The following is a 15973-nucleotide window of genomic DNA, read 5'->3' on the forward strand; positions in this document are numbered from 1 at the left end:
ACAATCAAGACATGAATTACCAGTTGGGATACTGCAAAGGCAGTCCTAAGAGGGAAATTTATAGCACTGCAAGCCTTCCTCAAGAAAACAGAAAGAGAGGAAGTTAATAACTTAATGGGACATCTCAAGCAACTGGAGAAGGAAGAACACTCCAACTCCAAACCCAGCAGAAGAAAAGAAATAACCAAAATCAGAGCAGAATTAAATGAAATTGAAAACAAAAGAATTATACAACAGATCCATTGAATTGGATTTATACAATAAATCCAAAAGTTGGTTTTTTGAAAAGATAAATAAAATAGATAAACCTTTGGGCAACCTAACCAGGAAAAAAAGAGTAAAATCTCTAATTTCATCGATCAGAAATGGTTATGATGAAATAACAACAGACCCCTCAGAAATTCAAAAAATCCTTAACGAATACTACAAGAAACTCTACTCTCAGAAAGAAAACTCTACTCTCTAAAAGAAATTGACCAATACCTGGAAGTACACCACCTACCAAGACTTAGCCAGAATGAAGTGGAAATGTTGAACAGGCCTATATCAAGTTCTGAAATAACATCAACTATACAAAATCTCCCTAAAAAGAAAATCCCAGGACCAGATGGCTTTACATCAGAATTCTACCAAACCTTTAAAGAAGAACTAGTACCTATACTACTAAACCTCTTCCAAAATATAGAAAAAGAAGGAATATTACCCAACACATTCTACAAACCAAACATCACCTTGATTCCCAAACCAGGGAAAGACCCAATAAGAAAAGAAAAGTATAGACCAATTATCACTAATGAATATAGATGCTAAAATACTCAATAAGATCCTAACAAACAGAATCCACAACACATCAAAAAAATTATACACCATGACCAAGTTGGATTTATCCCAGGGTCTCAAGGCTGGTTCAATATACATAAATCTATAAATGTAATTCAGCACATAAACAAACAAAAAAATAAGTACCATATCATTCTTTCAATTGATGCAGAAAAACCTTTTGATAATATCCAGCATCCCTTCATGATCAGAACACTTAAGAAAATTGGTATAGAAGGGACATTTCTTAAACTAATAGAGACCATCTACAGGAAACCCGCAGCCAATATCATATTGAATGGAGTTAAATTGAAATTATTTCCAGACCCAGCTGCTTCAGCTCCAGGTCTCTGAGCCTCTGGGTTTCACCGTCTCCCCTCCAGGATGGACCACGACAGCTCTGCTAGCCAAACCAGAGCAACAAATCATAGGCACAGTCACACCAAACTCACAGACGATCAGCTGAAAATCCTCATCAATACCTTCAATCAAAAACCTTACCCGGATTATGCCACCAAAGAAAAATTTGCTTTAGAAATTAACACTGATGAGTCAAGAATCCAGATTTGGTTTCAGAATCAAAGAGCCAGGCACAAATTGGAGAGAAAAACAGAACTTGAGGAAACTTTAGAATTGAGCCAAAACCAAGGACAAATTTGCCCTGCAGAAGAGAAGCAAAGAAGAGAAACCAGATGGTGTCGCACCTCCTTCAGTCCCACACAGTTACAAACTCTCATCCAGGCTTTTGCGAAAGACTGTTACCCCAGGATTGAGGGCAGAGAACAACTTGCTGAAGAAACTGGGGTTCCAGAGTCAAGAGTCCAAATTTGGTTTCAAAATCGAAGGTCTAAATACTATTCCCAGAGAAGAAAAAGAGAACATGATAAGTCTTTAGAACAAGACCAAGATCAAGATCTCTGGGGGAGATCAAGGTATAGAAGATATACAGTAGGACCAGCCTCACCAGCAACACTATTATTTCTCTGAAGCCAGAACATGGTGGCTTCTTTTATTTATTTATTTTCCATGAGCTGCAGAAGATCATAAATGGTACAGAGTATATCATCAACTTCGGTCCCAAATCTCTCCTACAGTTTTCATATGAATTTACCTTTCTCCTGAGATTGCAGACTGAGCCTTTTGGAGATTGCAAAGGGCTTCCAGGGGCAGAGACAGACACCAGAGGCACCACATAGCCCTACTGACCTGGACTGGATCTAGTGTTCAGAGCTTGAGATGATAAAAATAAACTTAGTAATAACCAAAAAAAAAAAAAAGAAAGAAAGAAATCATTTTCACTTAGATCAGGAACCAGGCAAGGTTGCCCATTGTCTCCACTGCTCCACATTGTAATGGAAGTTTTAGCCATTGCAATTGGGGGGAAAAAGGAGAACAGGGGTTTCACATAGGGTCAGAAGAGATCAAACTTTCACTCTTCGCAGATGATATGATCATATATCTGGAAAACACTAGGGATTCTACTACAAAACTTTTAGAAGTGATAAAGGAATACAGCAATGTCTCAGGCTACAAAATCAACACGCATAAATCCGTAGCCTTTTTATATACCAACAATAACCAAGCTGAAAAAACAGTCAAGGACTCTATTCCTTTCACAGTAGTGCCAAAGAAGATGAAATATTTGGGAGTATACCTAACAAAGGACATGAAAGATCTCTACAAAGAGAACTATGAAATTTTAAGAAAAGAAATAGCCGAAGATGTTAACAAATTGAAAAACATATCATGCTGATGGCTGGGAAGAATCAACATTGTTAAAATGTCCATGCTACCCAAAGCAATATATAATTTTAATGCAATTCCTATTAAAGCTCCATTGTCACATGTTAAAGATCTTGAAAAAATAATACTTTCTTTTATATGGAATCAGAAAAAAACTCAAATAGCCAAAACATTACTCAGAAATAAAAACAAAGCAGGAGGAATCACCCTACCAGACCTGAGACTATACTATAAATCAATAGTGATCAAAACAGCATGGTACAGGCACAAAAACAGAGAAGTAGATGTCTGGAACAGAATAGAGAACCAAGAGATGAATCCAGCTACTTAACATTATTTGATCTTTGACAAGCCAATTAAAAACATTCAGTGGGGAAAAGATTCCCTATTTAACAAATGGTGCTGAGTGAACTGGCTGGCAACCTGTAGAAGATTGAAACTGGACCTACACCTTTCACCATTAACTAAGATAGACTCTCACTGGATAAAAGATTTAAATTGAACACATGGAACTATAAAAATACTAGAAGAAAGTGCAGGGAAAACTCTTGAAGGAATCGGCCTGGGTGAATATTTTACGAGGAGGACTCCCCAGGCAATTTAGGCAGTATCAAAAAATACACTACTGGGACCTCATCAAACTAAAAAGCTTCTGCACAGCCAAGAACAGAGTAAGTAAAGCAAGCAGACAGCCCTCAGAATCAGAGAAAATATTTGCAGGTTATACCTCTAATAAAGGTCTAATAATCAGAATCCACAGAGAACTCAAACGTATTAGCAAGAAAAGCACACATGACCCCATCTCAGGGTGGGCAAGGGACTTGAAGAGAAACTTCTCTAAAGAAGACAGATGCATGATCTACAAACACATGAAAAAAAAGCTCATCATCCATAATCATCAGAGAAATGCAAATCAAAACTACTTTGAGACATCACTTAACCTCAGTAAGAGTAGCCCACATAACAAAATCCCAAAACCAGAGATGTTGGCATGGATGTGGAGAAAAGGACACACTTCTACACTGCTGGTGGGAATGCACACTAATACATTCCTTCTGGAAGGAGGTTTGGAGAATACTTAGAGACCTAAAAATAGACCTGCTATTTGATCCTATAATTCCTTTACTAGGGTTATACCCAGAAGACCAAAAATCACAATATAACAAATACATCTGTACCAGAATGTTTATTGCAGCCTAATTCATAATTGCTACGTCATGGAAGAAGCCCAAGTGCCCATTGACCCACAAATAGACTAGCAAATTGTGATACATGTATACCATAAAATATTATGTAGCGTTAAAGAAAGATGGAGACTTTACCTCTTTCATGTTTACATGGATGGAGCTGGAACATATTCTTCTTAGCAAAGTATCTCAGGAATGGAAGAAAAAGTATCCAATGTATTCAGCTCTACTACCCTATTTCCCCGAAAATAAGACAGTGTCCTATTTTAAGGTGTGCTCCCAAAGATGCACTAGGTCTTATTTTCAGGGGACGTCTTATCTTTCCTTTAAGTAGGTCTTATTTTCAGAGGATGTCTTATTTTCAGGGAAACAGGGTATGAAGCTAAATTATAGCTTTCACATGAAGGTTATAACCCAACTATAGCACAAGACTATGGGGAAAGGGCCAAGGAAGGGGAAAGGAATGGGGAGGTTATGGTGGAGGGAGGATAATGGGTGGGGCCATACCTATGCTGCATCTTAGAATGGGTACAGGCGAAACTTACTAAATGCAGAATACAAATGCCTACATACAGTAACTAAGAAAATGCCATGAAGGCTACATTGAACAGTTTGATGAGAATATTTCAGATTGTATATGAAACCAGCACATTGTACCTCTTGATTGCACTAATGTACACAGCTATGATTTAACAATAAAAATAAATAAATAAATATGCTAAAAAAAAAAAAAAAAGGACAAGTGAAGAGGGAGCAGCTCTTATTCTAGGCTTCAAAACACCTGCTCACCTCAGATTATTATCTTAAAACTCTGCCAGGATTCCATGAGAACAAGCCTGAGGCAGCTTTCTGAATGATAAGGAAAAAACTTCCCCAGCTGCTCTGTTGCCCAACTAATATCCCAATAGGCAGATTTGGAAAGGAAGCCATCCTGTACCAGCCAAGCACCCAGCCACATACAAACTGACTGAATAAACCCAGACATGCCATGGCCAGGCCAGAAGAACTAGCCAATGGAGCCCAGCACAATTTTCCACCTACAGAATGGTGAGCTCAATAAATGGATTCTTTTTTGGAGTCACTATATTTGCAAAAGTTTGTTACAGAGCAATAGCTGACTGATATAAACTGTAAGTCAAGACAAGCAGCCAATGTGAGACACAAGTCAAAAGAACAAATATCCTGACTTCTCTTCTCCCCTCTTTCAGAGGTCCTGATCATGCCTCACGTTCATCTAATCCAATCTTATGTTGGAGAGTAAGAGAGTCCATTGAATGTTTTCCATATGTCAACCTCCCAGTGCACAAAGGAATCACTCTTCCTTAAGCTAATCACTTAGAAATAGGTCATCGAAGTTCCCCTTCAAACTCCCCTGAGTTGCCAGGGATCATTAAACCTGAAGGTGAAGCTGACAATAGCACACAAAACAGCCACACACTTGCTTCATTTCCATCTGGGTCTTATATACTTTCTGGGGAGGAAAAAAAGCCATCTAACTGACACTTACACTAGACTATTTACTGAAGCTCAATTTACAATTGCCAAAATGTGGAAACAGCCTAAATGCCCACCAACCCAGGAATGGATTAAAAATCTGGGGTATGTGTATACCATGGAATATTATTCAGCCATTAAAAAAATGGAGACTTCGCAGCAATTGTATTAACCTGGATGGGAGTGGAACACATTATTCTTAGTAAAGCATTGCAAGAATGGAGAATCATGAATGCTATGTATTCAATCTTGATTTGAGGACAATTAATGACACGGTGGTGGGTGGGGAAAGGGGAAAGCAAAGAGAGAGAGAAGGGAGGGGGCAGGGAAATGGAAGAGCAGAGAGAGGGAAGGAGGGAGGGGGATGGGGTCTCAGTGTGCAACACTGTATGTGTACCCTCAATAAATCCCCAATTCACTGTGTATCCTCAATGAATCCCCAATTAAAAAAAAAAAAAGCCATCTAACCGGCCGAGCTTGAATGGAGCATTCAGCAAAAGGTATTTTCCTTTACATCAAATGATTTCTTCCTAAGAAATCATCACTGTTACAATAGCAAGACAATTAGAGAAGCAGTGAGAAGGGTTTGATTAATGCTGCTTCTTATGTGTCCTATCTAACAAGAATGGGGGTGTCTATGCCAGAACAGCCAATAGGCTTAGATCCTGGATGAGAGCACAGATGTGATGGTGATTTTTTTTTTTTTTTTAAGAGACAGGATCTTTCTATGTTGGCCAGGCTGGAATGCAGTGGCTGTTCACAGGTATAATCCTGGCTCACTGGAGCCTCAAACTCCTGGGCTCAAGCAATCCTCCCACCTTGGCCCCCTAAGTAGCTGGGACTACAGATGCACACCGCCATGCCCAGTGTCTTTTAATATGTGTGGAGAGTGTGTGTACATTGTAATTGCTTATTATAAATCAAAAGTAATTTGGTAGATATTAAAGTAATACCAAAGTAAAGTATTATAAATCAAAAGTAATTTGGTATATTTACTCATAGTTTCCTTGCTACTATGCAGATCTGTATAAAGTGTTTATCATAAGAGGATTCGTTTTGTTTCATTGTGAATGAGCATTACATGCAAATACAGGAAGAAATTTTTCAGGCTTAAAGAGTAATCCATAAACTTCCCTTCCACTCAGCTTCAAGTCCCTCAATGCCAAAATAAGGGCTGTGAAACCCCAGCTGAGAGAACGTCTTAGGTGATGAAGATATGTTTGGCAAGACACACATATGCATATGCACCCACACACATTCTAGAGAATGTTGTAAACAAGGCTAAGCATTCCTGGACAAACATAATTCTAGTTGTAAGTATCTTTTAGCATATAGTCTTTTCCTATTCATTGGGAAAGTCTGTTTTTGTGTTCTGTGTAGCTAAAAAAAAAAAGCAATATAGAATATCATGAGACATTCTATAGGCAAGTTGGTGTCAAAAGATTATTTGCTATGTTAATATCTCTTTCTTCTCTATGGCTCTAGAACTACACACTTAATTTGCAAAGAATTCCAAGCAATATAAACAAAAAATAGAACCCCAGGAAGGAATTCGCTAGAACATTGATGATATCATTAATTTTATTCTTAATTATGAGCCAATGCTTAGGCACCACATGTAGATTGTTTTAATCATTAGGTCTTGAACTCATGTTTCTACCACCTGTGCTGTTTAGTACATCATCACCCACCGAGAAACATTCCTCTTTAACTATTAATAGCTTTCTCTAATCACTTTTCTGATCTTTCTCTGTCTCTTAACCCATGTATGTGCACATACACAAGTGCACACATATACCAGGTGTTTTCTCTACCTCCCCAATTATGCATTTTTTTTGCTACCCAGTCTTAGTAATCTCTTACCACCTTTAATTATACAATAAATATGTACAGACTCCTGAGCAATAAAACAGATAGATTCTAGGCACCCTTATGAAAAGCAGTTCCTTTTTTATAAAGTCACAGTTTAGCGTATCTGTGCAGGGATATTTACAGGTCCCACATAGTGATTTGTTGTGAAATATCACATAATTACCCTCAAACATTAAAATACATATATGATAGGCAATACATAAGGTTCTGGCTTATTTTACTTCTTCACTGAGCATCAAAACACCCCAAAACTTAATGTTATTTTTAAAAAAGATTTATTTATTATTTTTCATGATTCTATATGTTGACTGGGTGGTACTCATGCAGCAGCATTCAGCTGGTGGGGACCAAGCTCACATAAGACCAAGCTCACATAAGACCACTCAGATGGTGCAGCCTCACACTGGTGGCCTTTCATTCTGGGCTTTGATGTGACAACAGTGCAGGGAAGCATTCCAAGACGGAAGCCCCAATAGCTGAGTGCTTCTCAAGTCTTTATTTGGGTCACATTTGTGACGTCTCATTGGCCAAAGCAAGTCTGTGGTCATGTCCAAAGTCAATATGGGAGAGGAATACATAAGTTCCTGGTCCTAGAAGGTGTGACTCATTGTAAGACATTACTGTGACAGCCTACCATGTGGCCCAATATCAATTCAGTTATCCAAAGACGTGGGATCTGAACTCTTCATATAAAGAATGATGTGTCTGCACACAGGCAATCCAAAAACATGTTTACCGTGTGTTCTGGAAGGCAAGCTTTACCTTGAAGATAGGCTCAACAAATGAAACATGCTTCTGGGTTATTCACAACAATTAATAGCCTCTTTAATACAAGGCACACTTCCTGAACAAAAATGAGAAGGCATGAAAGAACAGGAGAAATGTGAATGAGACAAATCTGGGTAGATTCCCTTTCTTTGTCAGCTGACATTTTCTGTTCATATACCTTCCCAGTGACCTTGCACCAATGTCTCTGACTCAGTGTAGACTGATATTAGATTGACAGGTGTCTTGCTTTAGTTTTTCCTCTACATCTAGAGTCCTACCCTGGAGTGTAGAATAAGTTGTTATTGAGGAAGAGAATCCCTGAGGATAGGGAAAACAGGCTAATGAGGCTCTAGTTTTCCAGAAAAAAGGAACCTAAGAAATCCTAAGAGAATCAAGCAATCTAGTGGTATTTGGGGGGAGTTCATGGAGGAGCAGGTAGGCATCTTATTAGACGATGACTACTTATTCCTTGAGAGATGTATGTGAATTGCTTTGTGCTTCTTTGTCCTTTCTGGTTGTTCCCTAAGGACCAAGGGGAGTTCCATTGTATCATAAGTTACTTGAATTTTGTTCAAAAAAACAAACTTCATCGCCTGAACCAAGCATCTTCATTTTTAAGCACCTGTGGACATTACTTACAAAATTTTTAATACTAACTAACCCCAGGAGAGAAAGTTTTCCTTGGCTAAATTTTTGAGGTTACTTCATTAACAGACTCCCTGCTGTTACCTTCTTTGCAAATTCATCAGAAACACTGTTGTAGCTGTTCTATAAAAACAAAATCTTCTAACTCCAGAGAAGTGACACCACAGAGATTTGCTGCAGATGCATTTCAGACAAAAGTTGCTTCCCAGAAACTGCCTGAAGGATCAAAACTTTCCCTCCTGCCAAATCTCAGATGCCACATACAGGCAGAGAGAGCCAGGAGCTTGGGCTTAAAGCCAGTTTACTGGACTGGGCAATCTAATCTCATAACTAGATCCCATTCTCTATTATGTATTAAAATGAAATTAGACTTCCTTATAAGCATAAATACCTTTTTATGGTTTTAACTAAATCTCTGTATCAGTAAGAAAACCAGACTGGTGAAGACTCTCAGGTGATCTGAGCCACCAAAGATAACTTTGTTGGGGTATAATGTTTGGCATTATAGGAAGTAAGATGAACTAATTCAGCCAAATATTTTATTCCTAAAATATTAACTTATGGCTTAGGGAGCCAACCCTAAATAATACCCTGAATTGATGTATAATCCATACATAGCCTTATAATATTTACCTATTGGGATCCTTGGGATCAGTGTATCCCTATCCCAACCACACCAAAATATAGCTGCTAAAGACCAACCTATTGTTTTGTACCACCTGGGGACAGAAAACATACAATCTCCTGAGATTGAACCAGGAAGAACTAAAACTGACTAGATCAATGATGAATAGCAAGATTGAATCAGTAATTAAAAAATCTTCCAACAGAAAAAAAGCTCAGGTCCAGATGGATTCACAGCAGAATTATACCAGATATATAAAGAAAATTGATGCTAATCTTAAACTATTTTAAAAGATTGAGAAGGAGTGAATGCTCCCCCACCTCATTCTATGAATCCAGTATTATCCTGATACCAAAGTCAGGAAAGGATGCAATGAAAAAAGAAAACTAGAGACCAGAATCTCTGATGAACACCGAAGTAAAAATCCTCAACAAAATACTAGCAAATAAAACCCAACAGCACATCAAAAGGATAATTCACCACAAGCAAGCGGGTTTCATCCCAGGTATGCAAGGGTGATTCAACAAATAAAAGTAAATAAATTGATTTGCTATGTAAATAAAATTAAAAACAAAAACCACATGATCATCTCAATAGATGTTAAAAAAGCATTCAGTAAAATCTAGCATCCCTTTATGAAAAATGCCCTCAAAATATCAGCATGCAAAGAACATATTTCAAAATAATACAAGCCATATATTACAAGCCCATAGCCAACATCATATTAAATGGGGAAAAGTTGAAAATATTCCCACTAAGTACTGGTACAATGTTCCATTCAAAATAGTATTTGTAATCCTAGCCAGAACAATAAGACAAGAGAAATAAAGGGTATCCAAATTGGAAAAGAGGAAGTCAAACTATCTCTGTTTACTGATAATATCATTTTTTATATAGAAAACCACAATGACTTGTCCAAAAGACTCTTAGACTTGATAAATGTGTTTAACAAATGCACCAAAACAAATAAGCTGAGAACCCAATCAGGAACTAAATGCCATTTATAGTAGCTGTAAGAAAAAAACTTAGAGATAAATTTAACCAAGAAGGTGAAAGACCTCTGCAAGGAGAATAATAAAGCACTGATGAGAGAAATCATAGACAACACACAAGCACACACTCAAAAAAACAAAGAAAAGAAAAGAAAAGAAAAAATACCTGCTGCTCATAGATTAGAAAATATTATTAAAATGATCATATTACCCAAAGCAATCTATAGATTCAATGCAATTTCTAACAAAATACCAACATTGTTTTTCACAGAATTAGATGAAACGATTCTAAAATTCATATGAAACCCAAAGAAAGCCCCAATAGCCAAAGCAATCCTAAGCAAAAAGAACAAAACTGAAAGCATTGTATTACCTGACTTCAAACTATAATATAGGCTACAATAACCAAAACAGCATGGTACTGCATAAATGAAGACACATAAATCAATGTAACAGAATAGAGAATCTAGAAATAAAACTGTATGCCTCCAACCAAATGATCTTTGACAAAGCAGGCAAAATATACATGGGGGAAAGGACACACTAAGCAATAAATGGTGCTGGGAGAATTCTGTAGCCATCAGCAGAAGAATGAAACTGGATTCCTACCTCTCCACATATACAAATTAATTCATGATGGATTGAAGACTTAAATGTAAGACCTAAAACAATAAAATCCTGGAAGAAACCTGGGAAAAACTCTTCTGGACATTGGCCTAGGCAAAGAATTTATGACTAAGACTCTAAAAGCAAGTGCAATAAAAACAAAAAAGACAACTTCCCATAGCAGCATTGTTTATAATAGCTAAAAAGTGGACACAACCCAAATATGTGTCAATTGATGAATAGACAAATAAAATTCAGCATACCCACTCAGCAACAAAATAATGAATTAATGATAAACTTTTACCATATAAAAAATTTAAAAATAAATGAATTAACAGTATGTAACCTGGCTCAATCTTGAAACCATTATGCTAAATAAAATAAGGCAGGCATAAAAAGCCACTTATTACCAATTTCCATTCAGATCAATGTCCAGAGCAGGCAAAAACAGGAAGATGGAAAACTTCCTTGCCTGAGATGAATTACAGGGCAAATGGAGAGAAACTGTACCATATGGTGTTTCCTTTGGTGGATGATGGAAATGTTTTGGAATTAAACAGTTATGAAAGCTGCACAAATATGAGTATACAGTGAAGCCTCTGAATAGTACACTGTAACATACTTTAAATGGTAAATTTTATGTCATGTTAGTTCTACCTCAACAAAAAAATAATAAAATAAAATATAGAGATTTTTATTTTTTGCCATAAATTTAATAAAACTGTGATCAAAGGACATGGTCTCTAAGATACTAAATCACTGAAATTTGCTAAGACTTGTTTTGTGGTTTGATACAAGGGCAACTTTTATAAATTTTTATAAATATTCTAATTATTGAAGGAAGAGTTCTACATATGTTCAATGTGTAAAGCATATTGATTGTGTTGCTGAAATGTTTTATTCCTGCATTAGTATTTTGTTTGCTTGATAAATAAAGAAAAAAAATGTCACAATTTCCTATTTGGCAGATGGATTTGTCAATTTCTCCCTGAAGTTCCATCAAGTTTTGCTTTATATTTTATTGACTATATTACTAGTTAGAAGCAAATTTTGAACTTTTATCCTGATAAGTTAAACTTTTGTGTAATGATACACAATTATCATTATGTAATGAACTTCATTACACCTCTAATGCTTTTTGTCCGAAAGTCAGTTTTATTTGCTTTTGGTTTCGATTTATCTATCTTTTTCCTTTATTTTCATCCTGCTTACAATTTTTATGCATTACGTTGTCTTTGAAAGATCAGATGGCTGCATTTGTTAGTGCACTTGACCCAGTTGGTCAAACTGTATTTTAATCATCAAGTTTAGTTCTTTTCAATATACTGTGACCACAGACATATTTGAACTTGATTTTTATATTTTTTTCATCTGCCTTTGATTTGTTCTCTTTTCTGTTATTGGTTTTCTCCTCAATTCCTTTGTATAGATTTTTAATAACCTCTTATTCCATCTATTCACTATTTGTTAGAAATTATGTACTCTCTACATATTGTTTTAGAAGTTATCCTTGAAATTTAGTGTTTATAGAAAACAAATCTATAAAGCTAAGTGTTTTCTCCTCACTCTGATCCATTAGGATTCTTAGAACTTTTCAAGTTTGGTCCCCTCACATCTGCCACACATGCCCTTGCTCTCCAGTGTTTTATTTTACCAGTGTCTTTACCAGCCATCACAAAGTGTTTGTTATCATTACATACACATTTCTTCTTTACCTGCATGTTTAAAACTTATTTGCTCACAATTTCATTTTGCATCTTAGAACTTCCTTTTAAACTTATTTTACTTCTTCTTGAAATAAATTTTCAGAAGTTTATTTAGTGTAGATCTATTTGGGGGGGTTGTTTTGTTTTCTTGTTCTTGTTTTTTTGAGTTAGCATCTCACTCTGTTATCCTAGTAGCGTGCTGTGGCACATCACAGCAACCTCAAACTCCTGGGCTCAAGTGATCCTCTTGCCTCAGCCTCCCAAGTGGCTGAGACTGCAGGTGTCCACCATGACACCCAGCTAGTTTTTTCTATTTTTAGTAAAGACAAAATCTCACTATTGCTCAGACTGGTCTGGAACTCCTGAGCTCAAGCAATCCACCCACCTCACCCTCCCAGAGGGCTAGGATTACAGGATGCCTGACCATGCAGATCTATTTTTGATTAACACTTAGGCTATGGTCAACATCTAATTGTATACAAATATTTATATATTTATTTAGAGACAGAGTCTCACTTTGTTGTATCCGGTAGAGTGCCCTGGTGTCTTAGCTCACAGCAACCTCAAATTCTTGGGCTCAAGTGATTCTCTTGCCTCAGCCTCCTGAGTAGCTGGGACTACAGGTGCCCATCATAAAGCCTGGCTATGTATAGAGATGGGGGCTCACTCTTGCTCAGGCTGGTCTCTAACTCATGAGCTCAGGCAATCTGCCCACCTAAGCCTCCCAAAGTGCTGGGATTACAGGTGTGAGCCACCATGCCTGGCCAATTTTTATATTACTCTCTTTCTTGAGATAATACAATTTAGATTAACATTTTTATCTATGAATTTTATATGTGAGTATTAGCATATACAATTATTCTGGCTTCCAACTTTGTGCATTAAAATGCCTGCTTTAAGTCTTTTTTATGAGAAATAGGGTGGTAATCTGTCTTTTCTAATTGGCTACTTTGTAGATGTCTTTGTCCTTGAAGTTTTGCAGTTGTTCATCAGCCACCTCATAACTAGGGTCAGATTTCTTTTCACATTATTCTGCTTGGTAAACATCATCCTTCCTTGATCCAGGGCTTTATATATTTTATCAGTTCTGGAAAATTCTCAAACATTATGTTTTCAAATATTGCCTGTCCTTTATTATTTTTATTTTCTTTGTCTGGGGCTTCACTGTAGGCATGTTAGATAGCCTCTATTTTCTATACCTATTAACCTCTCTCATATTTTACATTTAAGTTTTGTGTGTGGTATTCTGAAATAATAACCCCTTTATTATTTTTATTTTCTTCATCTAGGGCTTCAACTCGAAGCATGTTAGATAGCCTCTATTTTCCATACCTATTAACCTCTCTCATATTTTACATTTAAGCTTTGTGTGTGGAATTCTAAAACATTCTTCAGTTCTATCTTTCAGGTCACTAATTCTCTCTTCAGCTTTATCTACTATGTTATTTGGCCCAACTGTTGAGTTTTTTTTAAATTGACAATTATTCCTTGTTTTACAATTTTTACTTTGTTCTTTACAAATCTATCTGGTCACTCTTATACAGGGTGTCCTTAAAGTTCCTGTGCAATTTAAAATTTTTGTTGGCTATTTTAAATTGCAAATTAACTTTATGGATGCCCTATATATTGACATGGTGCTTGTCTTTTTTACTCCATTCTTTAAAAATTATTTAAGCATTCGTGCATAATGTGGAAGACAAGATAATGCTCTCCTCCCTGACAGGGTCCATTCAAGTCATCAGGAGCTGTGAATAGCTATGGCTCAGGATCTTAAGATGGTGAGAGTATTGTAAATTATCTGGATTGGCCTCTTGTTTTCACAAAGGTCTTTATAAGAGAAAAGTAAGAGAGCAGTCAGCAAAAGAAGATGTGACAAGGACTCAGAAGTTGAAGTCACACTTCTGAGAATGGGGGAAGATCCATGAGCCAAGGCATGCAAATAGTCCCTAGAAGCTGGAAAAGGAAAAGGAATGTATTTTCCTCTGAATCCTCCAAAAGGAACACCTTAATTTTAGACTTCTGAAGTCCAGAACTATAAGAGAATAAATTGGTGTTGTTTTAACATACTAAGTTTATGGTAATATGTTACTGCAACAATAGAAAACTAGTACACATAGTTATCTTATAGCCATAGATAATAGTTTCATTATCTGAAGTCATTAAGGAATTAAACCTGTTGTTTCTCTCTCTCAGGATGGTTTGTAAACTCATAATGACTGCTTACTCAGTATTCTCCAGAGAAATAGGACCAATAAAATATATCTTTGTGTGTGCTTATACACACACGTGCACATACACAGAAAGATTCATTATAGGAATTGGATCACACAGTTATAGAGGCCAAGTAGTCACACAGTCTGTTATATGCAAGCTGGAGAATCAGGAAAGCCAGTGTTTTCATTCAATCCAAGTCCAAAGGCTTGAGAATTGGGAGGTCAATGGTATGTTTCCAGTCTGTGTCTGAAAGCCCAAGAAACAGCAGCACTGGTATCCAGGAGAAGAGAGATGTCTCAGCTCAAGCAAAGAGAGTAAGTGAGCCCATCACTCATCTTTTTGTTCTATTCAGGCCCTCAATGAATTGCATGATGCCCACTCACGTTGGTGTGGAGCTTCTTTGATCAGGCCCCTTGATTCAAATGTCAGTCTCTTCTGGGGACATCTTCACAGACACACATCCAGAAACATTTTCCCAGATATTGGGGTATCCCTTAGTCCCATCAAGTTGACACAAAAAATTAACCATCACGATGGTTGATTTTAAACTGTTGAAAATTGGGGGGGGGGGTCTCAATAAAAAATATATTTCTCTGGATATTTATTTGTTTTTGCTTCTGCTAACACCAGGGTTTCTACCTGTCAGAAACCCTCCGGTTCATTTCCAACCTCACCAGTTAAACCTGGAAGTCTTGGATTCTACTCCTTTATTTTGTCACCTGCCCAAAGCACTTTTTCTGCTGTCATGAAAATACATTCACATGTCCTCAGAGAAACAGAGTCACAAAGGAAAGTTGTGCATGTTTTCCAAAAGCACTACAGGGGGTCTGTTTAAATGTGCTCATTGTTCACCATTTTAGTTTCGGCTTATATTGTTTCCCTCTTTTTCTCTTTGACCTTTGAAGATTTTTTCACTTCATGAGAGTCCATCTATGTGATGAAACCTTTTCTTTTTTTCACAAGGGCCCCCATTATTTTGAATTTGAAGGAACTCCCTCCCCAAAATATCTAACACATCTAAGTAACTAAAGCATAAGTTGCTACTCTACCCTTTGTAACATTTTTTTCCTGATTTCCCTTCTGCCTCTCTAGCCATTCTTACTATGCCTACTTTTAGCATTAGTCTCTTGTGTCTGGACAAGAAGTATAAGGGGTCTTAAGGAATATCATAGAGGCTATCTTTTCTCCCAATTCTTTTCTAGATGATCTAATCCACTCAGCTATAGTGAAGTTTCCCTCTACATGGGAATCAGCCTGTCAAGGAAAAAAGAGAAAAAAAGGCAATTAGTCAAAATTACTCAA

This window comes from Nycticebus coucang, chromosome 24, assembly GCF_027406575.1.
Source record: "Nycticebus coucang isolate mNycCou1 chromosome 24, mNycCou1.pri, whole genome shotgun sequence".
In the NCBI taxonomy this organism is placed as follows: Eukaryota; Metazoa; Chordata; class Mammalia; order Primates; family Lorisidae; genus Nycticebus; species Nycticebus coucang.